General features: G+C 41.8%; 1 pseudogene; it reads right to left on the bottom strand.

The window, feature by feature from the left end:
- Nucleotides 1–9859: 9859 nt before the first annotated feature.
- On the bottom strand, nucleotides 9860–10439 carry LOC138397449 (bcl-2-like protein 2 pseudogene; annotated as a pseudogene).
- Nucleotides 10440–10674: the final 235 nt, after the last annotated feature.

Genomic DNA, 10674 nt, shown 5'->3' with positions numbered 1-10674 from the left:
TTAGAAAAATTTCAGGAATATTTGCCATTACAACAATCCAAAGTTAACTAAATTCTCAGAGGACACAAGAGGCATGCAGACTAATGGATTAACTTAAATCTCCCAGACAACAGCTGTGATCAGCAGAGAAATATAGGATAGCAGGTAGGTCAAAATTCTCTCTCTCTAAAGCCAGAACATATTTTACCCTACCCCCTCCCCTATATCCAGACACCATTTCAGGAAAGACATGGGGAAAAAGAAATTGACAACTGAAGGGAAACAAAGAGAGGAAAAAAATCTTTTTAAAAACTTAAGAAACTAAATCATATTCAATTGACAAGTTTGTAATTTATTTTATTTATTTTTTTTAATTTATTTTATTTTTTGCCAAAAAGTAGAAAGATAAAGTCCCAGGAATATGATGATACTAGTTGTAGAAAAATCAATGATTTGGTTTGTGTTTGCATATGGTGCTAAATAAAACTACATTACATTTTATATAAGGTAAACTTCTACCCAGTTTTCTTAATGTTATAGAAATAATTTTCCATTTTCTTCAAACTCCTCGTAAACATCTATTTTTATAGCTGCATAGTATTCTACCTTATATAAACTATGATTTAAAAAATAATTCCACTAGTCTAGATATTTGTGTTTTCCTTATTTTTATTATAAAAATTACCACATAATAAGTGGGACATCTCCTGCTATTCTGGAATTGTGGATAATGCCAAAAGCTAAGGGTGAGAATTACTAGATACTTCAGATTTAAAAGACAGCCAGCAATGAGCAGCCAACAAACAAAATCAGGTATCATTCCTCAAAGCTTGTAAGGGGTGTGTGATAGTTGATTTTATGTGTCAATTTGACTGGGCCATGGGGTGGCCAGATGTTTGGTCAAATGTTATCCTAGGTGTTTCTGTGAAGGTGTTTGGAAGAGATTAACAAATTGATAGACTGAGTAAAATAAATTGACCTCCCTAATGTGGATGGGCCTCGTATAATCAGTTGAATGCCTGAATAGAACAAAAAGACTGACCCTTCCATAAATAAGGGAGAATTCCACCTAGCTGACTGCATTTGTGCTGGGATATCAGTTTTTCCTAGCTTTTTGGACTCAGACTGAAACCTGCTTGCCTTTGGACTAGAACACCATTAGCTCTCCGCGTCTCCAGCTTGCCACTACACATCTTGGGACTTCTTAGCCTCTGTAATCACATAAGCCAATTTTTTAATTTATGTAGATAGATCTTCTTTTGGTTCTGTTTCTTTGGAGATCCCCAAATGATACCAGGTGACAGAGTTTTTGATACATAAGCCTCACACTCACATATGTAATCCCTCAAATACAAAGACAGAGCAAGGAAGGAAGAAGGTCGAAGTCAAGAGACATAGGCTGTGCCTGTAGTTCAGTGTTTGAGGAAAGAGGTTAATCATTCTCTTCCCCATAGAGGACTTGAGAGGGGTGCTTACTTCCTTCACACCCTAAGCCAAGTAAGGTGACAGTTCTATGACAGTCACAGAGACAGTGGGGACTGAAAGAAGGAGAGAGTGACAGCTCACTCTTCGCCTGGCTGCTTGCTACCCTGTAGTCCTTGTAGGCCTTGTAGGCCTCTGCAGTGCCTTCAGCAGAGATACCTGTGGACCTGTGTTCCCTGCATTGGGGTGTATGTCAACAGGAAAAACTGGTCTAGAGATTTCTGAAGAAAGACTATTAGAGAAGCCAGTGCCAACAAGATTTGAAGGGACCTCAGTAAAGAATGTCTCATGCCCACCACGGCACTCTAGCCTGGACAATAGAGTGAGACTCTGTCTCAAAAAAAGAATGTCTCATGCCAGTTTTGCTTAGCCCTCAAAGAGTGTGGTGATGACTTCCTGCTGCTGTGTTGATCCAAGTGAAGGAACAGAAGGGGTTACAAGAGGAGAAAGGATGAATTGCCAAGACAGCCTCTGGACAAATAAGAGACATCCCCACTGGAAGGGCTGAAGGGAAGTTAGGTTGCCATTCTCTCAAGGAGTCCTCATCCATAGTTGGAGGTAGGATAAAACTAAACACTGTCTCAGGAAAATTGTGTTCACCACCAATTCAGGGGTCAAAAAAACAGCAGAGGACACAGGAGCAAATAGAGTCAGATTAAGTCAGAGCAAAACCAAGGGCACCTTCTCACAACTAGGACACAGGCCATTTCCATAAGGTAAGCTATCCTGTCTGAGTCTCCTCCCTGTCCTGCCCCCAACACCACGGGGCTAGATTTTGAAGGGGGAGTGTGCCCAGAGCCACATCTGTCTGCCTCTTTGCCCCACCTCCAATCGCCTTGATTCATAAATCCGGTTGTGCTGCCTGGAGGGCAGGCTTTGAATCAGGTAAAAACCCTGCAGTCTGAATCTGTGTCGTGCATGCTACATTTCGGTAAGGCAGTCTATTCAGAAGTTCATGAATTCTGCCCAAAATCAAGTTAAGGGACAATGAAAGTGGGATTTAACATGACAGATTAAATCAGTGGCTTGAAGAAATATTAAAACTATTTCAGGGTAATACATCCAAAAACCTGAATCTCCTCGACCTTCTCAGTGAACCAATTATACCAACACACTGAAATTAAGAGTGTGGTGCTTTACAGCTTCTGATTTTTTCCCCCTGAATTTCCACTTGTTTCTTTAGGGCAGATTCCCAGAAGTAGAATTACTATATTAAGACAATTTTGGTTGTGAGAAGTAGAAATTAGCTTATATTAAAGGGGGGAAGGTCATCATGATATAATCACAGAAGTATGTCATGAAATCTAAGGACAAGGATGCAGCTGGACTCCAGGCACAGATGATATGCAGGAACGAGAACACTGTGAAACTTTTCTCTTTATTGTTTTGTCTAGATAGGCTTCTGCATAAAATTCTCTCTGTTGGCAAAGCAGTTTCTTCTGCCTCTCTCTAGTAGGAAATTTTACATTAGAATCTTTAAATAATCTACAGTTTTGTTGTCTTATTTGAGAAGAACTTACTGTCTTAATTAAGGAAAAAAAACATTTTTTACAAAGACCTAACCAATTGTCCCAGCTTTCTACTGAATAATTCTTCTTGTCTCACTGATTAATGTCTCCACTTTTTTATATATTAAATTACATAATAGAGTTTATTTGTAGTCAGACTAATTGTGCACAGTTCTGTACTGAGTGAATAATTATAGTTTCAGAATATGTTTAATATCTGGTAGAGCTAATCTTTCTTGACATTGTTCTTTTTCATTATTCTTAGCTACTCTCTACTTTTTTTCGTATAGATGAACTTCAAAATCATCTTGTCAAGATTTAGAAAAAAACTTCAATGATATTTTGACTGGGATTAGGTTAGAGCTGTGCACTAATTGTTGCTCCTCATCTGGAATGTGATATATCTCTTCATTTATGTATTTTGTTTTGCATGTGTATGAGTAATTTTTTTTGTTGGTTATTTGTTTTGTTTTTTACAAATCACACATGCTTTTTTATAAAGGTATTAGTTATAAGATAATGCTTCTCATTTATTTTCTAATGTACTTTTTGCTAGTGTATAAGAACTGTATTAACGTGTTGTATATTTTATGCCCACATAGTCAGTTACAGAACTCTTACTAGTTCTAATTTTCTGAGGGGATTGTTTTGGCTCTTCAGTTGGTTCTTGTATTTTATGCAGGATCATTTCCTGGTTTACACTAGACTTGCCCTGTTTCCTTTTTGTCCCTGGCCACCTGGATCAATGCTTCTGCCCACTATAATGATATAGTGCATTTTTAGCTTGCAATCGTAGTGCTTTCTTCTACATGCTCCACAAGAATGACAGTGTGCGTGGAGCAGAACAATCCCATAAATATGCATCATTTATGCTGTATTAGCAATATCTATGCTCACAAAAATCAATTAAGCAAGATTGCATATTATAGTAGTTTCCAAACAGTGCCCTAAAACTATAAACTATAATTAGGGGTATATAGCTCAAGTGACAAGATGCACAAACAGCCTAAGGCCCTTGTGAAAGATTCCATTGCCTCCAACAGCTTAGTCACTGCTTACAGTTCGAAGACTGAATATATAATATCTCCCTTTGAGAGTAAAGGCAGGCCCAGGTACACTGGGAAGCCGCTGCTATCTGGAAGGATACAGCCAATATCTTCTTAACTGGATTTATATGAGTATGAATAGGTGCTCTGGGGCAATTTATCTTTTTTAAGGGAGATATCTTTCTTTGGAATTCATAATTACCAACAGATATTTCTAGCTAAAGAGTCTTTCTGTTGGACCACTCATAGAAATGAAATGAAGGAGTTTGGTGTCATTTTTCCTATGTAGGCCCCCTGGAATCAGACACAAGGGCTCTGCTCTATTTAGGTTAGCCCTCTTAGAGGAATCAGGAGCCTGGGCCTTCAATGGCTGCCATCCCCAGGACTCTCATTGTTAGACCAGTCCCGCTACAGGCTTGTTGTCAATGGTACTGCCTTTGTTCCTGCCTTTTATCTGAGAGCCACTGACCTGGTACTGCTTGAGCTGAGATAAAATAATGGTATCTGTGGATATTCACAGTGGTCCAAGTAGGTGGCTTGACATCACAGTAACTCAGAAAAAGATAAAAAGGTGGAGCTAGCAAACGGAGGAGCACACAAGCTGCAACTTTAATTGGAGTTGCTATGTTGAACAACAAAAACAGGTTGACTCATTTGGTTTCTATTGTACTGGAGTGATGGGCTTATTTTAAGTATGTGTCCTAGCTATTCCATCTAGAGCATCAAATAGAAATAGAATGGTCCAAGCCCTAGTGAATACACTTGGCTCATGATATAGTTTGCATTTAAATCATTTTATAGTTGCCCAAAATAGAGTCTCCAACTGTGCAGAAGTCATATAAGTAGCAGACAGAATGATAAGGGTGTTTTTTGGTCATGCATTCAAAAACACATAAGTTGCTAAAGATACACTTTTCAATTGTTTTCTGTTCTACTGAGACTTTTGCAAGGGTTCAGTTTCTCCTCAATTACCCTGAAATGATGCACTTTAGTCTGATGTTGTCTTAAATCCCTATTATCTCTAAATGTGTTTCCCTGCAATGCTCAAAGGTGTCAAGTAAAGAACTAGGGAGCTCAAAAGGTTGTTCTTTCTTTTTCTTTCATTCTGTTTTTTTTTTTTCTTTTTTCCTTCTGTTTTTAAGCATTCATAGGTACGATTTAACATTATTCTTCTATAGCAATGGTTCTCAACTGGGACAATTTTGCCCCTGAGTGGACATTTGCCAATGTTTGCAGGCAGTTTTGGATATCACAGCTGTGCAGGGGTGGGGGGATTTGCTACTAGCTAATGTGTAGAGGCCAGAGATGCTGCTAAACATCCTGTGTGGCACAGGACAGCCCGCACAACAAAGAAAACACAGTTAGCCAATCCCAATGTCAACAGGGCTGAGATCGGGAAATTCTGTTCCAGAAGAAACAAACAGGATTTATCACACTTTACTTTTACGTGACTTTCACAGAATGTGAATTGACATATTTTCACTCTATGACCTTGAATTTAGATAGGGGGATTAGTGTCTTGTAGGACTTCTACCGAAAATGGAACTTTCTCTGAAGTTGCCCATGAATCACTAATATCTTTATTTATTTAAAAATCAGTTATTGGATTTGAGCCATTTATACCAACATCTGATGTCACTTTTCTATTATATATCCCCCCCTTATACATTGCTGATGTATCTAATTGAAGGGATTTTCCTGTGATAGAAAAATAGCACTAAAATTATTTGCATTACCTGACAAGAGTGGTAGTTAAAACAATTTTAAGGGCTTTTTTTTTTTTTAATGTTTCTGATGATGTGGTTCAGGACACATGGCCTCAAAATTTGGCATATTGGCATTTGAGAAAATGGCAGAGCAGATTACTCATACCTTCCCCTTACCTTTCTCCCCTGAGGCAAGTCATCAAACCTAGGAAGGTCATTTTGTGACCTTCCCACACCCTTCTCCCCTGAAGCAGATCATATAACTCTCATAAAAGAGTTGAGTTCCTTATACCCAGAGGAAAGTGTTATAGCCTAAGATGCGAGAAATGACCACCTAAAGACTGAATTGAGCCAAATTAGGAGTCTTTATTAGCTGGCCAGCGACCACCCCTGTTCTGGGGAAGTCCAGAGACAGAGAATGGCCCCGATCTTAAAGTGGGTAGGGGTTATATACCTTTACCACTAACAATACACATACAGCTCAGAACATGTTGATTACAATAATTCATAAGCAAGCAAACTTACAGAAGCAAATAGCAACCATTAAATCAAGGAACATTTCTTTGAGGAACATCCAAGGAACATTTTTCCAAGGAACTGCCAAGCGTAGTACAATGTAACTATACACACCTAATGATTTTAAACAATCACTTACAAGTTAATCACTGTATAAATTTTTTTCTGTTATTCATGTATTCTTTTTTTTAACTTTACACAACAGTGAGTCCGTACACAAGATGGCTGCACTAGCCTGCATACAAGATGGCTTCACTGTGGCTCACAGAGCTATAGTGATTACTGTGCCTCATCACATTCCCCACTGGTTTTCATGTGAAATCAAATCTTTGATTTATTTCCATACATATGGTGATAATGGGTGTGCAATACTATGAGCTTAATATTTTGTCCTTTTTTTTTTTTTTTTTTTTGTATGTACACCAACAGGTAATTAGAACACACGGACCCACTAACAGGGTTAGGGGAAACAAAACTAAAGGTCCTGCTAAGGACAATAAGAGAGTTACAAATATGTTGACAGTGAGTTTGGAGGATCATAAGTTTGACAGCTCGAACTCTTTTTATAGTAAAACAGACTCCTGGGCCCCGATAGCCCCCTGTTGTGGAATACAGCCAGAAGCCCCAAGGTTTTCCTGAGGCCCAATCCTGAGTTTGCCAATGGGTGATTGTGATAGACACAGGATTACATGAATTTAAAGTGTCACATCTGGGTTGCTTACGCACTAGTTGGATGTCTGGATCTTTATTTTTCCAAGAGGCCAGTGTCTCACAACCCCACTTGGCACAATAGTAATGGCCTTCTACTTGGCAATGTGGGGGCCCAGTGGAGGGGCAAGCATAATATTGGAGGCTTTGGATTCTCCACCCCATCTGTAAAGAGTTACACCCAAACAGCTGACAAAGGTCAAAACAAAGAACTGGCTGTGCTATGATAGAATTGTGAGTCACCATAGTTCCATCAACCATTCGGGTGAGCATCCAGGTATAGTTTAGAGGTTGATGTGGTGATCCCACAGTCCCATGAATTACAAGGAACCAACAGATGTATGAGATAGTCTTATCTTTAGAGGGTCTCCGGATGGCTGGATGCTCCATGTCTCAGGCTGCTGCTCTGGTGAGGCCTTCTTGACTTGGGAATGATGAATCCAATGACACTTGCCGACAACTTTAACGGCTGTGGGTGTAGAAAGGATTACTGGCAGTGGTCCGGTCTACCTTGCTTTTAAGGTTGCTGGTTGCAATTTTTTGATCCACACAAGGTCCTCGGCTGCACCTGGAATACAGTTTGCTTAGGAGGAAGGTTAGAAGGCCTGGGGTGGGCTGCCTTTACCATTTCGTGGTTGTGTTTCATGCTCGACTGGAGAGCCTGTAGGGATTTAAGAAGTACCGAGTCCCCTAGTTCAGCGCCCCGTTCCCCCCCTAATTTGGGGATGAGAGGGGGAGGTCGGCCAAACATGATTTCATAGGGTATCAGTCCTTTTACATAAGAGGTACATCTAGATCTTAGTAGGGCAAAAGGAAGGAGGTTCACCCAGTTTTCACCAGTCTCTAACCTTAGTTTACTTAGTGTTTCCTTTAAAGTCTTATTCATTCTTTCTACCTGCCCTGAACTCTGAGGCCTATAGACACAATGTAATTTCCAATCAATTTTTAGCATCTGGGCCAACAATTGAGTTGTTCTGGCAATAAACAACAGGCCATTGTCGAACCCCAATGCTAATGGGAGGCCAAATCTGGGGACAATTTCAGTCACTAACTTTTTTACAACTATTTGTGCTGTCTCTGACTTGGTAGGAAAAGCTTCTGCCCATCCAGAAAAAGTGTCGAGAAACACAAGCAAATACTAGTATCCACAGTTACCTGGTTTAACTTCAGTGAAGTCCATTTCCCATTGTTCTCCCGGGGCTTGGCCCTGTAACCTAGTTCCTAGGGGAAGATTAATGCCGTTACCCGGATTTACCTGCGCACAGGTGGGGCATCTTGCCATTACATGCCGAACCATCCGATGAAGCTGGGGGATATAGCAGTCCTTCTGAAGAAGTTCAGTCAGTTTCATGCATCCAAGGTGAGTGCTTTGATGAATCTGTTTAACTAAGTTTCACCCCAGACTCTCAGGGACCAAGGCCCTGTTATCTGGGAGAATTTCCCCGCCTGTTGCATCAGTTCTAGTCTTTAGAGCTTTTTCAATTTTAACTTCTTCTCCCGTGTAGCTTGGAGAACGTGGTAAGAGCCATTCTGGCAAGACAGGGAGAATCTGGAGGAGCCCCACTGGTTTTTGTGCGACCTCTTTGGGTGTTGTGTCAGCAAAAGCATTTCCCCGTGCCACTGGTGAATCAGTGGTTTGATGCCCCTTACAATGAATAATAGCTACCTTTTTTGGTAACCAGATTGTTTTTAATAGGGCCAATATTTCAAGTTTATTTTTTATCTCCTTGCCTTCTGAAGTTAAGATGCCCTGTTCTCGATAGAGTGCTCCGCACGTGAGCTGTAGCAAAGGCATATCTACTATCATTGTAGATATTAACAGTCTTAACCCTTCCCCACCTCACGGCTTGGGTCAAAGCTATAAGTTCTGCTCTCTGGGCTGAAGTCCCATGTCCCAAAGCTTGTGCCCAGATAACCCGGTCAGCAGTGACAACAGCTGCCCCTGCATACCTGACACCTTCAGACACGTAGCTGCTTCCATCCGTGTATAATTCTTCATCAGGGTCTGGCCAAGGCTGATCAGTGAGATCTGCTCTCAGATTGGCCAGTGACTCTAATATCTCATGGCAGTTATGCAGTGGCTGTGCCGGTTCATCGTCCGGCAGTAGAGTGGCAGGGTTAAGAGCAGTTGTCTTCAGGAAGCGAATCCTGGGGGGGAATCTAGCAACAGCACTTGGTTATATGTGAGTTGGAAAGCCATTCTTCTTCAGGTGGACTTTTTAGAGCCTCTACTGAGTAAGGGGTTATGATACACAAGTCCTGCCCCGAAGTGAGCTTAGAGGCTTCTTTTGCCAGGACGGGTGTTGCAGCAATGGCCCACAAGCAGTCTGGCCAGCCAGATACTACAGGTCCAAACTGTCAGACAAGTATGCAACCGGTGTGTTTTCTTCTGGGCAATTTTATTAACTCAGACAGCACTTTTTAATCTCTCTATTTTCTGTAGCTTTCTCTAATATCAGGGGCCGAAGAAGTGGGAAAAGGCTTATTAATGGCACGTCTATTTTCTGGTGCCTCTGGGTCTATGGGAGTATACAGGTGGTAAGCTTTAAAAAGGCGTTCTAGGAACACCACCAGAGACTCCTTAGGTCTCTGTATGGTTTTGCTTACCATAGACAAATTAGTTGGCCTGTTAGCTGTGGCCTGTATGCCCCCAAGCAGAGTCTGGCGATACTGATCGAGAGCCCCCTTACCTTGCTCCTTGTTTGGGTCCCACTTTGGGCACGTGGAGGGGAAGACATGTTGTATATAACCAGGATCCGTGGAGTTGCCCATCAGGGCCAGGGTTTGTCTTACAGCTTTTCTGTGTATGTGTTTTTTATATATCATCTTTTTTGTCTATCCCTGTTTTATGCCTATCTAAACATTTACTCTATTTTAAGGGCCGTACCTAGCCACACCTGGCCCTGGAACTGTTTTACTTGCTAGCGAAGAAGGCCCCTATCGTTAACAGGGCCCCAATGCTACGGTCTCCATCAGCATTGTTTTTATTGATGCCCAGTTTCTCTCTCTTTGACACAGTGCCTCCTCCAGGGCCATGTCCCCATAGAGAGCTGTGAACTCTGCCCAGCCCCCGCTGCTGTGGATCCAGTTGGCCAGCCGTGTCTCTGGGTAGGCCACCATCCACTCCTGCACTTGTCCCACTAGTGGCTCTATCTCCCTGTTGACACTCTCAACACATAGCGCAGCCCCAAAGACGAAGAAGGCCACAAGGCGGCCCCAATTGGGCCCCCCCTGGAAAAGCGCATTGGTGACCTGGGTGAAGCACTGCTGGGCTGAGCTGGGGGTCACATGCAGCTGAGCTGCCAGACCAGAGAAGGTACGCTGGAAGCGGGTCTGAACTCATCTCCAGCTGCCCGCATGGCTTGGTGCAATGGGTCAGCTGCTGGGCCTTTCTCTGGGCCAGTTTTACAGACATAACCCTTCTGCCTCAGCTTATAGCCTATAAAGTCTGCCACCAAAGTTCGTGTGTCTGGGGCTGAGGCTGGGGTCGTCATCTGTACAAATGAATGGATATAATTTAAAAGCATACAAATGATCACCCTGAAAGTTTCTGGAAGTTTTTCAAAAAACATTAAGTGGTGTGCTATTCTTATATGACCCTGATTGACCCATTTTGAGGAAAAAAGGGAATAATCTTTAGATCTCAGGAATCCTTAGTCCCGGCCCGTCGCCTGGTGGCTGCCTTACGGAGGCCAGGAACCTGATCCCGTGTTTCTGAAAAACAAGGAC

The sequence above is a fragment of the Eulemur rufifrons genome, chromosome 16, assembly GCF_041146395.1.
Source record: "Eulemur rufifrons isolate Redbay chromosome 16, OSU_ERuf_1, whole genome shotgun sequence".
Classification (NCBI taxonomy): Eukaryota; Metazoa; Chordata; class Mammalia; order Primates; family Lemuridae; genus Eulemur; species Eulemur rufifrons.
This window is presented reverse-complemented; position numbering and strand designations above follow the sequence as displayed.